General features: G+C 40.5%; 3 long non-coding RNA genes across 4 annotated transcripts in view; 1 reads left to right on the top strand and 2 right to left on the bottom strand.

Annotated features, from left to right (window-relative positions):
• Positions 1-23599, bottom strand: part of LOC144303972 (uncharacterized) — a 209040-nt gene that overhangs the window by 686 nt on the left and 184755 nt on the right. The window lies entirely within an intron of this gene.
• On the top strand, positions 3014-23049 carry LOC144303904 (uncharacterized). Its single transcript, XR_013370929.1, has 2 exons — positions 3014-3848; positions 22646-23049. It is a non-coding gene; the product is annotated as an uncharacterized LOC144303904 (long non-coding RNA).
• Positions 19241-20987, bottom strand: LOC144303903 (uncharacterized). Of its 2 annotated transcripts, none has more exons than XR_013370928.1 (3): positions 20740-20987; positions 19820-19950; positions 19241-19441 (listed from the first exon to the last, which is right to left on the bottom strand). It is a non-coding gene; the product is annotated as an uncharacterized LOC144303903 (long non-coding RNA). The 2 variants fall into 2 exon arrangements; XR_013370927.1 differs by lacking the exon at positions 20740-20987 and adding an exon at positions 20477-20604.

The following is a 23599-nucleotide window of genomic DNA, read 5'->3' as shown; positions in this document are numbered from 1 at the left end:
CTTTGAAGAAATGTCTATTTAGGTCTTTTGCCCATTTTTAAAACTGGGTTATTTGTTTTGTGGCTACTGAGTTGTATAGGTTGTTTATACATTTTGGATATTAACTCTTTATCAGATATATGACTTGCAAATATTTTTTCCCATTCTGTAGATGTTCTTTTCACTTTGTTGAGAGTTCCTTTTGCTGTGCAGAAGACTTTTACTTTGATGTAGTCCCACTTGTTTTTTATTTTGTTGCTTATGCAACAAAAAAATCATTACCAAAGTCCATGTCAAGGAAGGAAATTTATTCCTATATTTTCTTCTAGGATTTTATGGTTTCAGGTCTTACATTTAAATCTTTAATCCATTTTGAATTAATTTTTGTGAGTATTGTAATATATGGGTCCAGTTTTCTTTCATTATATGTGAATATCCAGTTATTCCAGCACCATTGATTGAAATGATTGTCTCTTCTCTATTGGTATTCTTTGTTCCCTTGTCAACTATTGACTGTATAGCTTGGGTTTATTTTTGAGCTCTTGATTCTGTTCCATTAGTCTACTTGTCTGTTTTTGTGCCAGTACCATGCTGTTTTGATGACCACAGCTTTAGTAGGATAGCTTGAAATTAGGAAGTGTAATGCCTCCAGCTTGGTTCTTTCTCAGGGATTCTGGCTATTTGGGGTCTTTTGTGGAGAAAGAAAAAAGCAGGAGGCATCACACTTCCTAATTTTGTATGGTTCCATATAAATTGTAGGAGTGTTTTATCTACTTTGATTTTTTTAAAAAGCCATTAGAATCTTGATAGAGATTATATATTTTTTTGAGATTATATTAAATCTATAGATGGCTTTAGGTAAGTTTTGACATTTTAACAATATTAATTCTTCCAACCTATGAACAAGAGAAGCCTTTCCATATATTTGTTCTTTGATTACTTTCATCAATGTCTTGTACTTTTCAGAGTAGAGATCATTTACCTCCTTAAATTTATTCCTAAGTATTTCTTCTTTTGATGCAATTATAGTTGAGATCAATTTCTTTATTTCTTTTTCAGAAAATTTATAGAAACACCACTGATTTTTATGTGTTAATTTTGTATTCTGCAGCTTTCCTGAATTTATTGATTAGATCAAACAGGTTTTTGTTGAGTCTTTAGGATTTCTATATATGTCATGTCATATGCAACAGAGACATTTTTGCTTCTTTGTTCCCAACTCCAATACCTTTTCCTTTTTTAATTTTTAAAAAAAATTTTATTGCCTTGTTGCCCTAGCTTAACTTCAGTACCACTTCAATAGGAGTGGTGAGTTGAGGCACCCTTGTCTTGTTCCTGATATTAGAGGAAAAGCTTTCAGCCTTTCATTATAGAGTATGATATTAGCTGTGGGCTTGTCATATAAAGCCTTTATTATGTTGAGCTCTGTTCCTCTATGCCTAATTTGTTAAGAATTTGTTGTGAATGGATAGTGAATTTTGTCATATGGTTTTTCTGCATCTGTTGAAATTATAAAATCCTTTTCTTTCATTCTATTTTTGCAGTGTATCACATTGATTTTTATGTGTTGAACTATCCTTGCATTCCAGGAATAAATCTCACTTGATTATGGTGAATGATCCTTTTAGTGCACATGTAAATTTGGAAAACAATGCATAAATAAAACAAGTTCAACAAGGAAGTAGGCACCATCTGAAACAAAAAACAAAGCAGCAGTCTATAGTTAAAAAATATAACTAAACTGAAGAATTCAATAGTTTCAAAAGTACTTAGCCATGCAGAAGGAAGAATTTGTGACATAGAAGACATTGAAACAGATATTGAAAATTATCCAGTCAGAGGAGCAAAAACTAAAAAATGAAAAAAAGTGCAGAAACCCTATGTGAATTATGACACACGATGAAAAGAAACAATATTCACATTATAGGAATTCCAGGAGGAGAAGAGAAAGAGAAAAGGACAGAAACTATATAGTTAAAGCAATCAGAGACCCTGTGGGAGAGAAATGGACATTCAGATCCATGAGACCCAAAGGACCCCAAGAAGGTTGAACCCAAATGGCTACACTGAGACATATTGTAATTAAGTTGTCAAAAGTCAAAGACAATTTTAAATGCAGCAAGAGAAAAAAAGAAGTTACATACTAGGGAACTTCCATTAGACTATTGACAAATTTCTCAACAGAAACTTTTCAGGCCAAGAGAGAACGAGATGGTATATTCAAAATATCAAAAGAAAAGAACTGACAACCAAGAATTTTATACCTAGTGAAGTTCTTCAGAAACAAAAGGATGCCTGGGAGGTTCAGTTGGCTAAGAATCCAACCCTTGGTTTCGGCTCAGGCCATGGTGGAGCTCCACATTGGGCTCCATGCTCAGCATGGAATCTGCTTGGTATTCTCTCCCCCTCTCTCTCTGCCCCCCTCCCTCCCTTGCTTTCTCTCTCTCTCAGATAGATAAGTATTAAAAGAAAAGAAAAGAGGGCAGCCCGGGTAGCTCAGCTGTTGAGCTCAGCCTTCAGCCCAGGGCGTGATCCTGGAGACCCGGGATGGAGTCCCATGTCAGGCTCCCGCATGGAGCCTGCTTCTTCCTCTGCCTTTGTCTCTGCCTCTCTGTCTCTCATGAATAAATAAAATCTTAAAAAAAAAAAAAAAAAGAAAAGAAAATGAAAGATTAGAGTTCCTGAACAAACAAAAGCCTAGGGGCTTTATTAGCACCAGATCTGCCTTATAAGAAATGCTAAAGGAAGTTCTTTGAATGTAACTAAAAGAATGCTAATTAATACCATAAAAACAGTGTAAATCTCACCAACACTTACAATCCTAGTTTAAAAGTCTTTAAAATGGCAGGGGGGAAGTCTTTGGTTTTTTGTTTGATGGTTGCTATTTTCTTGTCAAACTTTTTTTTTTTAATGCATTGTTTTCCTAATTCTGTTTAGTTGTCTATGTTTTCTTGTAGTTCACTAAACTTTAAGGGAATTATTCTGAATTCTTTGATAATTTATAGATTTCTGTTTCTTTAGGGTCAATTATTGTAGCTTTATTAATTTTCTTTGATGGTGTCATATTTACTTGATTTTTCAAGTTTTTTTTCCCCCCCACAATCCTTGATTCCCTATGTTGGTATCTGTACATTTGAGAAATCAGGCTCCTCTTCCAGTCTTTACATATTTGCTTTGGCAGAGACAGTTCTTCACCAGTCAGCTCAGTTTGGATTTCTTGATCTTGTCCTTGGGCAGGTGGGGCATGCTATTGTTTACTTTTGGGTGAGTGCTGAGGATTTGGTGCAGAGGATTTTCCAGCAGTAGGAAACTTTGACCGACTGATGGGTGGTCGGTCGCCATTCGTGATGCTATTTACAAGCCCTGTGACAGGCGGAGGAATCCCTGACTCGTTCAAGAAAAGAAGCGGGATAAATAATGATGATAAAACTGGCGGCCAGCGAAGGTGACCGTGCACCTCATTGGAACTGCCAGCGAGCTGCAGCGCGGGGACTCAGTTCCTGTTTGCCGTGCTTCCAGGAGCATCAAGGGGACCCGCTAACCCTGATCAAAGAAGCCCGAGGAGAATTCTTCGCGGAGGCTGAGCGGAAACTCGGGGCTGCTGGCCCCGCCCCACCCGAAGCCCCGCCCAGGCCACGAGGCGGGCGGGGGCGGGGGGAGGAGGTTTCCATGGTGACGGCAAACAAGGCGCAAGCTGGAGGGGCGGCTGCGGGACTCGAACCCCGGTCGCCATGATCCCCCCCTGCGGACAAAAAAAAAAAAAAAATGGGATCGTGCCCCGGGTGGAGAACGGTTGGTTAGAACTGCTGGTTTGGTTCCCTTACCCAAGTGAGGCTGTAGGATCGTCTCTGCAGTTGCCTGAGCTTTAGGTAAGGCTTATTACATGGTTGAGACTAGGTGTTACATTCATTGCTAGATGGGGCTATGAGTGAGCTTCCCTGCCCTGCCTGGCAGGGCAGCAGGACAGGATCCAGGGCCTATACTGCTCATTGTTTAGGAACCCAAATCAGGCCAGAGTGTTCACTGAATTCCCTGGTCAGGTGAAGCCACTGATTTTTCTCTGCAGATGGCGTTAGCCTGGGCTGTGCTTTCTGCTCTAGTGCCAGAGTAAGTAGTCCTGTTGAATGGACTCTGTGGCTTCCTGTGTGTTAGGTTGTCTGGTCAGACAGGCTGAAGGCTGTATTTAGCCGTGAACAGGGCTATGAATTAGATTTTCAGATGCAGTGGGAGAAGGAGCTTTAAAGCTGCTAAAGCTCTTTGTTGTCTTAACTCAATCCAACCAGTATCCCAAGTTTCCCAACTGAACAGGGCCACTGCCTTTGCTTGTCAAACTATTGGCTCTGCAGCATACCACGTGGTTTGAATGCTGCTGGGCCACACAGTTTCCAGGAGTTGTCACATCCCTGCTGGTCAGTGGGGTCACAACACACTGTTCCAGGGATGGGGCTATGTTGAAGCTCCTTTGTCTGAGTCGGAAGGGGAGGGGCTACTTCAGGCTGCTCTGAAGAGGTTCTCTCATTGGGAGGTGCCAGGAGTTACCCTCAGTATGGGCTAGGAATTAACCCCTCGGCTTGTGTATAGCATAGGAACACTCCACTCCAAGTACTGGCTTTGTTCTGGGGGCAATCAGCTCTGCTGGCCCACTTCTCTGCATTATTGCTGCTGGACTGCACAGATTCCAGGAGCTGTTGCTGCTGCTTCTGATCAGATGGATAAGACACTCCACAGCAGGTGGAGCTGTGGTTAGCTCCTTGATCTGGGCTTGGGGTTAGCCCAGCTTTAGGGTTGGCAGAACTCATTTGAGGAACCAAATTAGGCAGGTCCGTACTGCTGAATTCCCTGGCCAGAGTGTGGCCTGGTCTTGGTTCTACAGATAAGCAAACCCCCTGGTTGAGATAACTAGTTGACATAGACCTTGATGCTCATGCGGCCATTCTGGAGGCTGGTGTCCACAGTGAGGCGAATGGGGTTGGGGGCTTCTCGGCTGTAGTACTCATGGATCACACTGCAGGTGCTGGTTATCATAAGACCCTCTCGCCTTTGTTTCTTTCAGATTCCCAGTGGCTGGGTCCTGCAGATTCCCCTATAGTACCCATGGTGTGAGACCAGCGTAGGGGCTCCCTTAAAGTGACCCACAGTGCTAGGGATGACTGGTTGTCCCTCCTGGGTCTCTTTTAGAGAGACTGGAAGATCCAGAGGCTCAGGGCAAACCTCTCCATGTGCTGGTATGTTGGCCTGGGGGACGGACAATGTGGTCAACACGTAGCCATTTCTTTCTCTACCAGTGCAGTCTGTCTTAGTCTCTGTGTGGCAGGGGATGCTTTTAGTCTCACCTTTGTGTTCTAAGATTCTCTCAGTAATGTCTTGTTCTTGAACAGTTGTTCTTTTTGTGAGGGGGAGCAAAATCAGGAAGAGCCTGTGTCACCATCTTGTTAATGTCACTCCTAATTTTTTTTATTATGGAAAGGATACATTCTCTTTGCAGAAAGTTTGGAAAACATAAAAGAGTATACAATAGAAAACCAAAAGCACCTAGGGATCCACTACCCAGAGATAATCATTGCTAACATGTATATATATTAAGTTAATCTGTTTGTTGTATGATTTTAGACATTAACAAAGGAACATTTATTCATTCTATATGGAAAAATGGCAAGGGCTTGAGACCATGTATGTCTTTTAAAAAAATACTCTACTTAAATTCAATTTGCCAACATACAGCATAACACCCAGTGCTCATCACGTGCCCTCCTTAATGCCCATCACCCAGTTATATCCCCCTACCTGCCTCCCCTTCTGCAACCCTTTGTTTGTTTCCCAAAGTCAGGAGTCTCTCATGGTTTGTCTTCCTCTCTAAATTTTCCCCCACTCAGTTTCCCTCCTTTCCCTCATGAAGTGTTTGTCTTTACCAATTAAAAAAATATATCAGGCAGCTGGGGTGACTCAGCGGTTTAGCACTGCCTTCAGCTCCGGGTGTGGTCCTGGAGACCCCTGATCCAGTCCTACATTGGGCTCCCTGCATGGGGCCTGCTTCTCCCTCTGCCTGTGTCTCTGCCTCTCTCTGTGTGTGTCTCTCATGAATAAATAAATAAAATCTTTAAAAAAATAAATAAAAACAAAATAAAAAATATGTCAGTGACCCAGGTCATTAAATAGTTATTTTAAAGATGAAGAAAATTGCTTACTTGAATTATTTTACAGTAAAAAAGATCAATCTACTTCTATAAACTATTCATTTATATTTGGCAGAAAAATAGAGCCAGTATACAAATAAAATGTTACATAATTCTCTAAGCCTTGTCCCAAATGTTACTGATTGTGACAACAATTGCACTTTTAAGCATTTATCCAAACTGTGAAGAAATGAGATTGTTGATTTCTCTTTGAAGATCTTTGAAGGTCTACATTGCTACTAGAGGATTCAGTTTGCTACTTAATGCAAGAAAAACTGATTATCAACAAAAATTTTAATAGCTAAGCTAGTGATTCTAAAAAAATCTTATTTGCAAAAGTTGATTTAAAAAGAATGTATACGTTTCATATAATGCTCTGCTGCCAACCCGTCCTTATAGAAATATACAGTTCAGTATTTGAGTCACTTGTGAAAAATCACAAGTTAAAATCTGAGATTATGAAGCCCAGCTTTAAACTTAACAGTAAAATGTAACTTTTTGTAGTGTCCTTTAATATTTGAACAAAAAGAATGTTTGATTTGTCAATGCCCTGCAAATCCCAAATGCTGCATGCTCTTGCTATGGTTTAATTTAAAGACAGCTGTGAAATAGCTTTATACTAATTTGATTTTTTTATATTAAATAAGAATGAAATGGAAATTGGTGATTTGCTCGACAGATATTGGACCTTGAAAATTAAATAATTGTTCTAAAAACATTAGCTCAATGCGGATTTGAAATGCCTGCTTTGTAATTAGTCATGAGTGAAATGTGCATTTAGCTCAAGTTATGTTTTTGGTTTATATTAGCATGACTTGATTATAAAGTAAAGGAAAAATACAATCCAAATATCTCTGCAAGACTCTGAGTTCTTTTCATCCTGAAATACTAGTTAAATTGATATTTTTAACTTTTCTGTTAGTCCTTTCTAATCAGGCAAATCTGGTCCTGACACTAGAGTAAATGAGGGTGTGTGTGTGTGTGTGTGTGTGTGTGTAAAAATCAGGAAGCAGTCAACTTTCAGGTTAAAAATCCCGTAGAGCAAAGACTTACTAAGTGAGAATCTTAGGGCACCTCTTTTAAAACAAAAACTTTGAGTACATATACTTTATTGGCTGAATTATGATGGATTTGTGGCTTTGGGAAATAGAAAGGATTCTTTGGTTCAGTTGAAGTCCATTCATTAAGCATCTACTCTGTGGCTGGCCCTGTATTCAATGGAGAGCAGACTGGTTAGATATTCTGGAACACGTATGTGTGGCTTGTTTTATTTGTCAGCCCAGGCATGGAGTATAGGTGAATTAGTTATGTACCTTGCCCCTACGTGGAACAAGCTAAAGCTTCCTGATAGAGAAATTTGGCGGAATTCTTGAGATAAGAAAATCAAGCTTTTTTGACCCTTCTTTTGGAGTGTATAGTTCTAAATAAACCAAGAACTACCAGAGCCATAATGATGTTGGGAGCTCAAACACAGGATTTCTTACATTCTCAGGTTCCTTTACCCTAGAGTCAGTGTCAGGCTTTGAGGTGTGCGGTAGAGGCCAGATCTTTGAAGACTAGGTAAGGCACTGAAAAGGAAAAGACGGCTTTGGGCAGCCTGGGTGGCCCAGCGGTTTAGCGCCGCCTTCAGCCCAGGGCGTGATCCTCGAGACTGAGGATCGAGTCCCACATCGGGCTCCCTGCATGGAGCCTGCTTCTCCCTCTGCCTGTGTCTCTGCCTCTCTCTCTCTGTGTCTCTCATGAATAAATAAATAAAATCTTAAAAAAAAAAAAAAAAAGAAAAGACGGCTTGTTGTGTATGGAGGGAGGTAACTAGTAGAGAAGACACATGGTTGGCAAATTCTGAGGCATGAAAAGATACCAGGTCTTTCAGAAAAGATGGGGTGTGTGTGTGTTTGTGTGCATGTGTGTATAACCAGATGACATCTCCAACTGTTCTGTGACTCTATTTAGGTATCACAGGCCCTATCTAGTGTTTTGAGTGGATAATGATGACCTTTCAGGCCCACAAGGAGACATCACATGAGTACAGAATCTCAGGGTATCAGACAAAGTGTAACCAACAGTATTTCAGGGTAATTGCTGAATCTATTGTTATATGAGACTTGCTTTCATGTGCCAGGCATACTGTATAAGCAAGCTGACTGAATATAAGGGACTAAGAACAAAATAAAGAACATATTTCAAAGGAATTTAGTGCCAATGGCTCTTCAGAACTGAAACTTTAGTGCCAAGGGCACTCTTCAGAACCATATTTTGCATTTCTAATTTGAGATCAGCATGAACAATAGGTGCTCAGTGTTTAACCATTGAATAATATAAAATCTGGAATGTCCAGGTGTTGTGTTTTCCTTTCTTCTTTTTAAACATTTTCTCCTATATTTTTAAACAAACCGAGCTTATTTATCTTACTTTCTAGTATTTGTTAATATGTATGCCTAATATATATACTTAAAGAATAAATATCTCATTTTGTATTCTGTTTTTATTCATTATGCCATGTTTTCTTTTTCTTTTTTTGTTTACTTTTTAAATATATTTTTGAATAGGTAATAACATGCACATGATTTGATATTCAAGAGGAACAAAAGGGAGTAGAGTGAAAAGTCTAGTGTCCCCCAGCTACCCAGTTTTTTTCAGTCAACCAATATTATAAGATTCTTATATTTCTTTCCAGAAATGTTTTACTAACATACAAGTAAATAAACCTCAGTGGTGTTGCCCTTTTACATGGTAGTCTACTATACACACTTTCTTGTATGTACCTTGCCTTTTTCACTGAACAATATTATCAGAGTTCATTCCATGTTGTCTATACTTTTTAAAAAAATCACTTGCGATTTGTCATCACCATAAATACTCCAAGATGCCACTGACCACAGCCTTTCCCTCACTTCCCAACCTGGCTTCATCATCATGATCTCTCATCTCCTGACTCCTTACTGTTCTGCCAATATATAGGCCTCCTTTGATCTTTTCCTGTCTGCCTAGACAGCATTGTGTCTAATCATGCTCAACTGCCTTGACTCCACTACAAGTGCATTGACTCCACTACACTTTTTTTTCTAGCTGATAAAACTTTAACTATGGATTGATTAGTCCAAACATTCCTTTTCCATTTCTCACACCTGGGCTGCTGGGTGCTCTGGAGAAAATTATGCTAATGTGCAGATGGGTGCCACAACACATTTATGATAACTGATCTCACAGATCTCATGTGCCCAGAAGATCATGTCCCTAATAAGCTCTTCAGCTCATTGTCTCCAGTCACTCTTCCACCAGAATGATTATCCTAACATACAAAAATCCCATGAATTAAATCCCCCCTCCACCCAAGGTTACCACTAATCTACTCTGTCACTATAGATTAGCTTTACCTGCCTTGAAACTTCATATAAATGGACTCATACAGTATCTATTTTTAAAAAAATATTTTATTTATTTATTTGAAAGAAAGAGAGCACAAGTGGAGGAGAAGGGCAGAAGGAGACGTGGATGGCCCACTGACCAGGGCACCCAATGCAAGGCTCCATCCCAGGAACCTGGGATCATGACCTGAGCCGAAGGCAGATGCTTAAGCACTGAGCCACCCAGGTGCCCCAGTGTCTACTCTTTCAAGTCTTTTTACTCAATGTGTTTTTGAGGTGTATCCATGTTATTAGGTGTATCAGCATTTCATCCCTTTTAATTCTAATATTCTGTGAACATACAGTAGTTGTTTTAAATCTGTTCACCAGTCCTTCACGTCTGAGGTAATTTCATCATCTCTATTTTCTCTGAAACTTGGTTAGATGATGAACTTCTGGACTGATCTAAGCATTTTATTCTTAATGTTGTCTAATATCTTTGATTCCCTCGCCCCTACACTCAAGGAGATTCCTTAGAATTTATCTTTTGTGGTTTTATTTTTTTAATTTTAAATTTTGTTTATTTATATCTACCCCCAACATGAGGTTCAAACCCACCACCCCAAGGTCAAAAGTCGCATGCTCTTCTGACTGAGCCAGTCAGGTGCCCTCTTTTGTTGTTTTAAGAAACTTTAGAGCAGTTAGGCTTACAACAAAATTGAGAAGGAAAAACACAGATACTCCTGACCCACACATGCCTAACCTTCCCCATTTTCAACATCACTCACCACAATGGTCCATTTTTTTTTACCAAGATGAACCTACATGGACGTACCATAATCACCCAAAGTTTATAGTTTACCATAGGGTTTCTTCTTGGTATTGTACATTCTATGGATTTGAACAAATAATGACATATATCCATTATTATCATACGGAATATTTTCACTGTCCTGAAAATCCTCTGTGCTCTGTCTATTCATCTCCTCCTTTCACCCCTGGAAACCACTGATCTTTTTATAGTTTTGTCTTTTCTAAAATGTCATAGGGTTAGAGCCATATAATTATATACTTTTCATATTGGATTCTTTCACTTAGTAATATGCATTTAAGTTTCCTCCATGTCTTTTCATGGCTTGATAGCTCATTTCTTTTTAGTATTGAATAATATTCCATTGTCTGGATGGACCACAAGTCATTTATCTATTCACCTACTGAAGAACATCTTGGTTCCTTCCAAATTTTGAAAATTATGAATAAAGTCTCTAAATATCCATGTTGAGTTTTTTGTTTGGACATTCACTCCTTTGGGTAAATATCAAGAAATGTGACTGCTGGATCATATGAGAAGAGTATATTTAGTTCAGTTTTTTTTAAGATTTTATTTTTATTTATTCATGAGAGAGAGAGAAAGAGAGAGAGAGAGAGAGGCAGAGACACAGGCAGAGGGAAAAGCAGGCTCCATGCAGGGAGCTCGATGTGGGACTTGATCCCGGGTCTTCAGTATCACGCTCTGGGCTGAAGGCTTCGCTAAACCACTGAGCCACCCAGGCTGCCCTAGTTTAGTTTTTTTTTTTTTTTTTTTTTTTTTAAGATTTTATTTATTTATTTGAGAGAGAGAGAAAGTAAGAGCAGGGGGAGGCAGAGAGGCAGAGGAAGAGGAAGAAGCAGACTTCCCACTGAGCAGGGAGCCTGAGGCAGGGCTCAATGCCGATCCTGAGATCATGATCTGAGCCCAAGGCAGACACTTAACTGACTGAGCCACCCAGGCTCCCCTATATTTAGTTTTGTAAGAAACTACCCAACTGTCTTCCAAAGTGGCTGTTCCAGTTTGCATTCCCATCAGCAATGAATAAAAGTTCCTGTTGCTCCATAGTCCCACCAGCATTTGGTGTTGTTGGTGCTCTGGATTTGGGCCATCTTATAAATGTGTAGTGATATCTTATTGTTGTTTTAATTCACATTTCCCTGGTGGCATGGTGTGGAGCATCTTTTCATATGCTTATTTGCCATCTGTATATTTTCTTTAGTGAGATGTTAAGATCTTTGTACATTTTGAGACAATAGTTCTTTATCAGATGTGTTTTTTGCAAATGTTTTCTCCCAGCCTGTGGCTTGTCTTCTCATTCTTTCGAACTTTGTGTGTGTGTGTGTGTGTGTGTGTGCGCAGAAGTTTTTAATTTTAATGAAGCACAACTTATCATTTTTTTTTCTAAAGATTATTTATTTATTCATGAGAGACACAGAGAGAGGCAGACATAGGCAGAGGGAGAAGCAGACTCCATGCAGGGAGCCGGATGTGGAACTTGATCCTGTGTCTCCAGGATCACGCCCTGCGCTGAAGGCAGACACTCAACCGCTGAGCCACCCAGGCGTCCCTCATTTATTTATTTTATGAATCATACCCTTGACATTGTATCAAAAAAGGCATTGCCATACCTAAGGTTCTCCGGGTTTCCTCCTATGTTATTTCCTTGAAGTTTTGTAGTTTTGCATTTCACATTTAGGTCTATGATCCCCTTTGCTTTTTTTTGTGTGTAGAATATAAGGTCTGTGTCTTGATTTTTTTTTTTTTTTGCATATGCATGTCTAGTTGTTCCAGCATCATTTGTTGAAGAGACTATCCTTTGCTCCATTATATTGCTTTTGCTCCTTTGTCAAAGATCCATAGACTATATTTATAGGGATCTATTTCTAGACTCTCTATTCTGTTCCATTGATCTATTTGTATAGTCTTTTTTCAATATCACACTGTCTTGATTACTAAAGCTTTATAGTAAGTCTTGAAGTTGGTAGCATCAGTCTTTCAATCTTGTTCTTCTCCTTCATTAATATGTTGGCTATTCTGGGTCTTATAACTTGCACACAAGCTTTGGAATCAGTTTGTTAGTATCTGTAAAATAATTTGTGGGATTTTGACTGGGATTACATTGGATTGGTAGGTCAAGGTGGGAGGACCTGACATCTTGAGTCTTCCTAAGCATGAAGATGGAATACCTATTTATTTAGTTCTTTGATTTTGTTCTTCAGAGCTTTGTAATTTTCTTCATATATTGTTTATTTTGATAGATTTATACCTAAGTATTTCATTCAATCAAGTGCAAATGTAAATAGTATTGTGTTCCAGATTCCACTTGTTCATCGTCGCTACATAGGAAAACAATTGTTTATTAACCTTGTAACTGGCAACTTTGCTGTAATTGTATATTAGTTTTAGGGAATCTTTTGGATTTTCTGCATAGATCAATCATATCATTTAGGAACAAAGACAGTTTTACATCTTTCCTAACCTCTGTCCCTTTTATTTCCTAGTCCTGCCTTATTGCATTACTAAGGACTTCCAGTATGATGCTGAAAAGGAGTGATGAGAGGGGATATCCTGCCTTGTACCTTATCTTACTGGGAAAGTTTGGTGTTCCTCACCATTACACATGCTATTAGCTGTAGGTTTTTTTTGTAGATAGCCTGTATCAAGTTGAGAAAGTTCCTTTCTTATTCCTCATTTACTGAGAGTTTTTATCATGAATGGGTATTAGATTTTGCCAAATGCCTTTTCTGCATCTATTAAGATAATCATCTGACTTTTCCTCTCAGTTCTTGATGTGGTGGATTATATTAATCGATTTATTTAAGTGATATTATTTATTTGAGAGAGAGAGAAAGAAAGAGAGAGAGAGAAAGTATATGAGTAGGGGAGGGGCAGAAGGGAGGAGAGAGAATCTCACGCAGTCTCCGCCCTGAGCATGGCGTTCATCAAGGGGCTCAATCTGTAGACCCTGGGATCATGACCTGATCCAAAATCAAGAATTGACACTTAACTGACTGAGCCACCCAGGCACTGCTACATTAATTGATTGCTGAATATTGAATCAGACTTTGCATATCTGGGATAAATTCCATGTTGTTGTCGTATATAATTCTTTTTGTGCTTTTTTGGATTTGATTTGCTCAAACTTTGTTGAGGATTCTTTGCATCTATGTTCATGAGAGAGATTGTTCTGTAGTTTTCATTCCTTGTTATATCTGACTGATTTGGGTATTAGGGTAATGCTGGCATCAAAAAAAAAAAAATGAGTTAGGAAGAATTCCCTCTGCTTATATCCTCTGAAAGAGAGTGCAGGGAATTGTTATAATTGATAATTTCTTCCTTAAGTATTTGGTAGAATTCACCAGTCTGGTGAATGTCTGGGTCTGGTGCTGTCTGTTTTGGAAGGCTATCCATTACTGATTAAATTTCTTTAATAAAGATAGGCCTTTTCCGATTGCTTTTCTTCTATGAGTTTTGGCAGATTCTATCTTTCAAGGAGTTGGTCCATTTCCATGGGATCTGTGATGTTTTCCCTTTTATTTCTGATATGATGGTAATTTGTGTCCTCTTCTTTTCTTAGTCTGCCTAGAAGCTTATCCACTTTAATGATATTTTCAAAGAACCACCTTTTGGTTTAATGTATTTACTTATTTCCTCTTGAATTTCATTGATTTCTGTTTTAATTCCTCTTATATTTTTCCTGCTTACTTTGGGTTTAATTCTTTTTCTAGTTTCCTAGCGTGGAAACTTAGATTATTGGTTTTAGATCTTTTTTTTGTTGTTGTTGAATATGTGCACTCAGTGCTATACACTTCCCTAAAGCACTGTTTTTGCTGCATTCCACATATTTTAATAAGTTGTGTTTTCATTTTCATTTAGTTTAAAATATTTCTCTTGAGATTTCTTCTTTGACCCATGTGTTATTTAGAAGTGTGTTGTTTAGGGGCGCCTGGGTAGCTTAGTCAGTGGAGCATCCCACTCTTGATTTTGGCTGGAGTCATGATCTCAGATTTGTGAGATTGAGCCCCAAGTCAGGCTCCTTGCTTAGCCAGAATCCACTTGAGATTCTCTCTCTCTCTCCTTCTCCCTCTGCCCCTCCCTCTGCACAAGTGCACTCTCTCTCAAATAAATAAAATCTTTAAAAAATATATTATTTAGTCTCATTTATCTATTATTTTTTTTTCATTTTTTTTTCATTTATCTATTATAATTTCTAGTTTAATTCCATTGTGGTCTGAGAACAAATATTGTATGACTTCTATACTTTTAAATGTGTTATGATGCTCTATGGCCCTGAATCTGTTTTAGCTTGACAAATGTGTATTCTGCTATTGTTGGGTGAAGTAGTCTAGAGATGTCCGTTATATCCAGTTTATTGATGGCGCTGTTGAATTCAACTATCTCCTCACTGATTTTCTGCCTGTTGAATCTGCCCATTCCTGAGTTGGGAGTATATTGAAGTCTCTAATTATAATAGTAGATTCATCTATTTCTCCATTCAGTTCTATCAGTTTTTGCCTCCCTTAAGTTGATGCTCTGTGTGAGGTGCATACACATTAAGGACTGTTATCTCTTTTGGAGACTTGACCCCTTTATCATTATATAATGCTCTTCCGTATGCCCGACAACTTTCATTGCTTTGAAGTCTGTTTTGTCTGAAATTAATATAGCTTCTCCTGCTTTTTTTGGATTAGTGTTGGTGTGGTGTATTTTTCTCCCTCCACTTACTTTTAAACTATGTTTGTCTATATTCAAAGTGGTTTTCCAGCAGACAACATACAGTTTCGTTACGTTTTCTGATCCACTCTGACAAATTCTGTTTTTTAATTGGTGCATTTAGACCATTGGCCCTCAAAATGTGATTGTTGATATAGTTGGATTAATATCTACCATGTTCAGTATTGTTGTTGCCATTGATCTTTATTCCCGCTTTTGTCTTCTTGTCTTTTTATATCTTTCTTGGTTTTAATTGAACATTTTATATGACTCCATTTTCTCCTTCTGCTTATTATATCAACTATACTTATTTTTTGTTGTTGTTTCTTAGTTTTGTTTTACTATTTTTAGTGATTGCCCTAGAGTTTGCAATACATATTTATAACTAATCCAAATCCATTTTTAAAAAAGGTTTTATTTATTTATTCACGAGAAACATACAGAGAGAGAGAGAGAGAGAGAGAGAGAGGCAGAGACACAGGCAGAGGGAGAAGCAGGCTCCATGCAGGGAGCCTGATGTGGGACTCGATCCTGGGTCTCCAGGATCAGGCTCTGGGCTGAAGGCTGCACTAAACCGCTGAGCCACCTGGGCTGCCCCAATCCAAATCCATTTTCAAATAACACTATACCACCTCTCAGGTAATACAAATACCTTATAATAACAATATAATCCTAATTCCTTTTTTTCATGCCTTGTGTCTTAGCTTTTATTCATTTCACCTATAAATGAGAAGAAATAGGCATATATATATATACACACACACATATAAGTATACATAACAATACATTGTTCTATTATTAGTTTGAACAATTGTGTGTTAGATCAATCAAAAATAAGAACAATAAAGGTTTTCAATTTATCTTCATTTATTCCTTAGTTGATGCTCATCTCCTTTATGTAGATCTGAGTTTCTGAACTACATTATTTTCCTTCTCTCTAAAGAATTTCTTTTAAAATTTCCACTAAGGTAGGTCTACTAGCAAAAAAACCCTCCAGTTTTTGTTTTTATGAGAAAGTCCATATTTTGCCTTCACTCTTGAAGGATAACCTCTCAGGGTACAGAATATTAGGTGGGTGTTTTTTTTTTTTTTTTTTTTATGTGTCAACACTTTTTTTTTCTTTAGAGAAAGAGCATGAGCAGGTGGATAGGGCAGAGGGAGACAAAGAATTTTAAGCAGGCTACACATCCATCATGGAGCCTGATGCTGAACTCAATCTCACATCCCTGAGATCATGACATGACCTGAAATAAGAGTTGGGAGCTCAACCAACTGAGCCAGTCAGTCAGGCACCTCAATTATTTCAATACTTTGAATATTTCACTCCAGTCTCTTCTTGCTTACATAGTTTCTGAGGAGTAGTCAGCTGTAATTCTTATCTTTGTTCCTCCACAGGTAAAGTGTCCCCGCAACCCCAGCTTCTTTTAGGATTTTTCTTTATCTTTAATTTTCTGTAATTTGAAAATGATAGGCCTAGATGGGTTTCTTTTTTGTGTGTGTATGTGTGTTGGGGGAGCATTTATCCTGCTTGGTATTCTCTGAGGTTTCTGGATCTGTGGTTTGGTGTCTAATATTAATTTGTGTGGGGGGGGAATTATTGTTTCAAATATCTCTTCTGTTCATTTCTCAAGGGCATAGGCTTGGAATCCTCAAGTATGGGTACACAGTGTGATAGATTTAGCCTGTGACTGGGATCCTGACCTTTAATTAAAATGCACCCTTCAGCCATAGTTTCCTCATTTGTGAAAATGGTCACAACAATAATGTCATACTTAGGATTTGTGTGAGGGCTAAATGAAATAATAATATATTGCAAGTTGCTATCTGGTACAGTGCCTGACTCATTGTAAGTCTGCCTCCCCTCTACAAGAAATATTTTCTATTTTCTAAGTTTCCATCAGAATCAGATATCAGTCAGAAAACACTATCTCTCTCTCTCTCTCTCTCTCTTTAACACTATGTCTTTTGACTGTTCACTGCAACCTAAAAATTTGGGAAAGACTAAATGGAGAAAAAAATGGCAAAAGAAATTCATTACTTTAGAAGACAATTTTGTTAAGATCACTGATTTTGATCTGACACAGCCTTGGCACAGCTATGAACTATGTACTACATAATCAATTTTGATTGATGAAAAGAAAGAGGAGGAAAAAGTGATGGTCTTCACCTCTGTGATTACTATGTTAACCTAAATTTTGACCTGATTCTCTACAATGATTAAATAAATTTACTCTGTGCTTTCTAGTTAGATTTCTCCATACATTTCCAATTGCCAAATTGTGATTGAAATCACTAAGTATTCTTTCTTGGCCAAATGCTTGGCACCAAGACACGTATTACTGACTTCTTGTTAGACTCTATGCATATATTTTATTTAATATTTTTTGTTATTTTATTTTAATTTGGGTGGGGGGTGTGAAGGGCAGAGGGAGGGGCAGAGAGAGATTCTAAAGCAGGCTCCATACCCAGCGTGAAGTCTGACATGGGATTTGATCATACAACCCTGAGATCATGACCTGAGCTGAAGTCCAGAGTAGAAGGTTTAACTGACTGAGCCTCCCAGGTTCAAAAAAGTCTGTATGTCTTATTTGATTTCATCGCTATTTTATGAGACGAAGAAAAAGCACTTTGAGCTTTTGGTATAAGAGGGAAGGAAAAAGCTTTTATTTTAATGAGACACTGCTCCTGGGGTGCCTGGATGGCTGAGTGGTTGCGCATCTGCCTTTGGCTCAAGTTGTGATCCCGGGGTCCTGGGATCGAGTCCCGCATCAAGCTCCCTGCAGGGAGCCTGCTTCTTCCTCTGCCTATGTCTCTGCCTCTCTCCGTGTCTCTCATGAAAAAATAAATAAAATCTTAAAAAAAAAAAAAAGATACCGCTCCTTAATTAGTTTATCTTGAACAAAAGAATTGTTCCTAAGCATCACTATGGGGGAAGATAAGCACTGTTGATACCTATTTCATGAGACCTGGAGCCAAAAAAATACTCATTCAGAGAAGAAACCAAGCATTATGTGATTCTTTGGAAGCAGCCATCAATTTATCTAAGGAACAATGCAGTTAACCCTAAAACATATTCTTTTAAGCCTTCCAATGACTCATTTTCTGAGAAAGTGTTGACCTCAAATCCAGTGTAACTCAAGTAATTTAAAGTATAAGGATAGAGGTCGTCATATTCATACAAATAATAAACCATATTTTCCTCTAATTTTTAGGGGCATATTAGAGTCTATGATGCTGGGAACCTTAAAAACAAGCTATATTTTCTTTTTCAGAAATTTCTCAGCACACATTTATCATTAAACAACTTTAGGGATACCTGGGTAGCTCAGTGGTTGAACATCTGCCTTTAGCTCAGGGCGTGATCTTGAGTCCAGGGATTGAGTCCCACATCAGGCTCCCTGTGAGGAGCCTGCTTCTCCCTCTGCCTATGTCTCTGCCTCTCTCTTTCTCTCTCTCTGTCTCATGAATAAATAAACTCTTTTTAAAAAAAAACTTCAGAAAGTATCTCTTGATTTTCCTCCTCAATATTGAATTGTGAGATTATTCTTTTTCTTCCTTCAAGAAAAAATGAACTCTCAAAGCCTTAAAAATAAAAAACCTTGGAGAAAAAGAGAACTTGCTGAGAGGAATGCCATTAACCTCTTGCAAATCCTTTCCTTTCTCTTATTCTCAGTCCTACTCCCTTATGCCTGGACAGTAGCACAACATAGTTCCAGTGTAGTTGTTGGTGCCATAAAAATGCAAAGTTAAATAGAAACCCACAAAAAGAAAGAAAGAAAGAAAGAAAGAAAGAAAGAAAGAAAGAAAGAAAGAAAGAAACCCACAGTAGCCTCCTTCAGGGTAAAGATGGGTTCTGTCAACAGAGAAATCCACAACCCTAAAAGCAATGGGAAGGAACATTCAGAATTAAACAATTTCTAGATCTTGATTGTTTTTATTTTATTTTTTATTCATAGAGACACACAGAGAGAGGCAGAGACACAGGCAGAGGGAGAAGCAGGCACCATGCAGAGCCCGACGTGGGAACTCGATCTGGGGTCTCCAGGATCACGCCCTGGGCTGCAGGCGGTGCCACCAGGGCTGCCCAGATCTTGATTGTTTTTAAAATAGAAGCACTAAATGCTGTTATTTTCAAACATAGAATGAGAGAGGAGGAAACTTTTTAATCACTACTGAGAACAGGTCAAGAAGAAATAAAAGAAAGATTAGACACAAAGAAATTTCTGATAACAAGTGTTATTTAAAAGGGGGGATATTGGAGCAGCCGCAGTGGCGCAGCGGTTTGGCGCCGCTTGCAGCCCAGGGCTTGATCCTGGAGACCCTGGAGATGCGGGATCGAGTCCCACCTCAGGCTCTCTGTATGATGCCTGCTTCTCCCTCTGCCGGTGTCTCTGCCTCTCTGTCTCAATAAATAAAACCTATAAAAAAGTAAAAGGGATATCTTTGAGGCATGGGTAAAATATTTTTCTTTTTTTTTTCTTTTTCTTTAGATATCTATCAAAACCTTATCTAGGAAGAGATCTCATCTCTTTGGGAAAATTAGATGTGATTTACCCAGAATACAGAAAATAACAGCATCAAGGAGATTTCCTTTCTCTATCTAACCCCAAGAGTTGTGATTTACAAAAATATTGAAATTAGCACTAAATGTTTCTCTTCTATATAATGTTTACATTGTAGTTCAAGAACAAGTTTTAGATTTTTTTTTTTCAAGTCACAGAAGCCCGCATCAAACCAAATGGTCCAGCTACTTGTCCTTAATTTTAACTGTGGAGGACTTCTATGGAATCACTCACCTCATCTCAGACATCTGTAATCTGAAACTTATTTCCAATCTTTGACAAAAACTACAAAAGACAAAGGTGGTCTCCAGAAGGCCAGTGGCTTTTAAATAATAATTTCTGATTTTAAGTGTTCTCAAATTTACCTGGAAAACACAAAGAAGAAAATCGAAATTATGCTACCCAATGGTTAAAAAAAAAAAAAAAGCGCTATAAATATTTTTCTCTTCAGGGTGTGTTTATATTCCCCTGTAACTATCCAGATATACATATTGTCTACAAATTGTGGAGTCACACTAAGCATTACAGCATGATTTTAAAGATTAAATATCTGCCAAAAATATAACTTCTGTATGACATTTCATTATTGTGACGGTAATATAATTTATTATTAGTCAGACTCTACTATTGATAAATATGGGCAAGCTTAAAAGATTCACAGGTGAAGTGCTAAAAGCCTAAGTCCTTGCCATCTTTGACACTTGGGCACGCACAATTTGCCTGACAGAGTTAAGGACAAGTAAATCTTGGTGGGAACGAAATAAGAATGGGGAGCAGGAATAGGAATTTGGGCATCTCAATATCTAGTATGAGGCTATGTGCCTCATAGGCCCTTCCCCTAGGGTGAGTGAAAATGTGTATCGTCTATCAATTTGGAAGAGAAAAACATACACCAGGGGGACAACAAGCAATCTGAGGAGGACTCTGAAAAGCTGCTCTGTGTATGTGCGTGGCTCCGTGTGTGGGAGAGAGAGCGAGACTACCTTGTGTGTTTCAGAGGTCCAAAGTCTATTCTAGAACCAAAGTCTATTCTGCCATTCATCCCTACACGTTCTATACTATACAGACAGAATGTACGCCCAGTCGTGCATATGAAGGCCTTTTCACAGTCTGGAACCGAAGCTCTTCCTTAGTGTGTCGCGTCTCGGCCTCACCTCTAGCTGTTGGAGAGAGAAACCCTCAAAACCAAAGTTTCGGGGCCTAGGCCCTCTTGTTCCCAAACTTGGCTGCTGTGAGGACCGCTGGGGCTGGCTGGCGTCTTGGATGTTTATTTCGGCTCCGAGGCCCACACCGCGGACGCTCTGGCGTCTGAGCCCGAGGCAGCCGGCGCCACGCGCTCGTAACCGCAGTCGGGACGGAGGCCCTGGAGCGCGCCCTCTCCCCGGGAGCAAGGCGGGCGCAGGCTCGTCTGCAGCCGGCGGCCCGGGCCCGGTCGTAGTGCCGCGGGATCCCGCCAGGGGGCGCCAGGGCCTCGCCGCGCGCCCGCGCCCCGGAGCAGCTGCGCGGCCCGTAAGCTCTAGGAGCGAGAGGAGGGGAGCGTGACCCCGGGGCGCGCCCGGCGGTAGGGGGCGCCTCCTCCAAGCCCATCCGCGTTCGGGCTCCCTCGGACATCGCCCTCGCGTGAGATCTTGTTTTGTGTTTTGTTTTAAAAGCCTTCCCCGTCCCGGTACTGCTTGAAGGCGTAAATGAGAGACGGTGGGAGGGGCGGGAGGGGGAAATGGAGAAAAGAGGCGCTGGGGGACTGAATGCCTTCTTTAAATTACTGCTGACACCTCGGTTCCAGGCCCCTAAAATCTCAATCAACAATCCATTAGAACTCAACAGGAGTAAAACGAAATCCTCGTTTAAGTGTATTTATCCGATCTCCTTTCTCTCTTTCAAATGCAAAATCCATTTCAGCATATGCCCCCTTCTTTCTCTGGCCTTTCTCTCAAGACTGGCAGCCCATACCACTCTTGTAAATATGAAAGATGCTAATCATATGACATATCACGTCTCCGTCGGAGCCGGAATAAAGCCTTCAGATTTGGGATCATTGCCTCCAGACAACAGCTTCATCAGCCGGAAAGTTGGGTTTTTTTCTCCTTTCCTTCAACCCTCAATCCCTTCTTTGTCTGGAGGAAAATGCAGCCGACTCGAGCCACCCAGGCCATATGGTTCACTCTGTATTTTCTTAGTTGAATTCTGTATTGTTTCTGTGACTTGCGAAGTTTTTTTGGAAGTGCGTATAAAGACATAGAAGAGCTACTTGTGCAGGGAGCGCGGGCCGGGCGCGCCGCGGCCGCCCCCTCCCGGCCCGGAGACCCCGGGCGGCGGCGCGCGGGGCCGAGCGCGGTGTCAGCGGCCGCTTCTCGCCCTGGCCCCGGCCGCCGCGCCCGCCGCAGCTGTCGCCTCCGCTCCTGGCACACAGGAGGCGCCCAGAAATGTTCGGGGGCGATGAAAGCATCGGCAACCCCGGCTACCAGGGTGGAGCCCGGATGTCGGGGGTTCTAGAATAGACTTTGGGCCTCGGGAAAACAAAACGCAGCCTCGCGCTCTCTCCCAGCAGACGCGGCTACCGACACTATCACGCTTACTGTGTCTACGTAAGTGGACACTGACTTAGGCGATTTTTTTTATCATTATTTTTTACCCGCTAATTTGAATGCAAGCTTGATGGTGCAGGAATCGTGTCTGTGTTGTGCGTTGCACGGTTCCCAGAGGTCGAGGCAGTGCTTGGCACACACTGGGTGCTCGTTAAGTACATCCTGAACGTAGCAAGGAGGGATGACGGAGTGAATGGGTCAAAGTGCTAAGCTGATGGCCTATTCTCCAAAGATAACGGTCAAAGAAACTTCTCTCCTGAAGATTCGAATTTCTATACCGCAATCTCACCCTTTTAATCTTTATCAGCAACAATAAAGAATGCATTTTTTTTTTTCCCAGAAGAGAATTCGGTGTTTGGGGAGAGGGGTGTTGTTTTTTCTTTAGCCTGGGGGGGGGGGGAGGGGAAGGAGAGGGGGAAAAAAATCAGCTTTCAGATCTTTATCCATTGCTCTGAATAAGTTTTGTGTTTTCCAGGTTCGGTACTGTCCGGGCTGGGGAGCAGGCTGCCAAATTTCCTTTCTCTCCGTCTAACTCCTTATACAAACCCCAAAGGGCCCTTTCACCAAATCATTAAATTCTACAGAGGTGGTCAAGCTCGCACTGCTTTTCATGAAACGGAGAAAGAAAAGGGTCCTTGAAGTTTAGAAGATGCCCAAGGAAAACTCCTTGAATGACATCAAAAGAATGAGTTTCCATAGCTGTTGAAGCACGAGGGCCGTGTATCCGCACAAAGGGGGACCGGGGCACCGGGACGGGCCCAACGCTCTGTCCCAGGACAATTGGGTCACTGAAATAGGGAATTAATTACCATTGGAGAGTGGGCAGCCCATTCACCACTGGCTGAGTTTTATTAAACGCCAATATAAATAACAAAACAACTCTTGTGGCTGCACTATTCCTACACGCCAAAGGAAGGATTATGCTGGGGATTAACATCTTAAAGTCTATGAGACTTTCTGACTCAAGGCTCGGAGCTGGTAATCGTGTTTGTCTCCTGGTTCAGCGATTAGTGCTCTCTTTCTTGCACTTTCCCCTGGATAGCCAATGTCCCTTTTTGCAGGCACAGAGGGGTTGGGGTGGGGGAGCCTTCTTTCCCTACCGGGCCCCCGGGGCCCCCATTCACGAGCCGGCTGTTCTTTTCCCCTTACCTGAGGAAAACAATCAGAAAGCTGGCGGGGATTGGCAAAGTCTTCCAACAGCGATTTCTTTCCTTCCTGGGAAAGAAGAGAGGCCCTTGGGTCGCGTCGGGGGCCAAGAGAAGCCTGCAAGGCGCTGCCTCTGCAGAGCGGGAGGGGAGCTGGTAGGCTCGGGGCCTCCCAGCACTTGCTGGGCAGATCTCGCCGCCAGCGAGCCGGCCTTGGGCGTCCAGGTCGGTTTCCGGAGTACGTGGTTTGAGACACCGAAGCCCTTCGCGCGGGCTTGGGGCAA

Source organism: Canis aureus, chromosome 33, assembly GCF_053574225.1.
Source record: "Canis aureus isolate CA01 chromosome 33, VMU_Caureus_v.1.0, whole genome shotgun sequence".
In the NCBI taxonomy this organism is placed as follows: domain Eukaryota; kingdom Metazoa; phylum Chordata; class Mammalia; order Carnivora; family Canidae; genus Canis; species Canis aureus.
The sequence above is the reverse complement of the archived record's forward strand: the minus strand, read 5'-3'. Positions and strand labels throughout refer to the sequence as shown.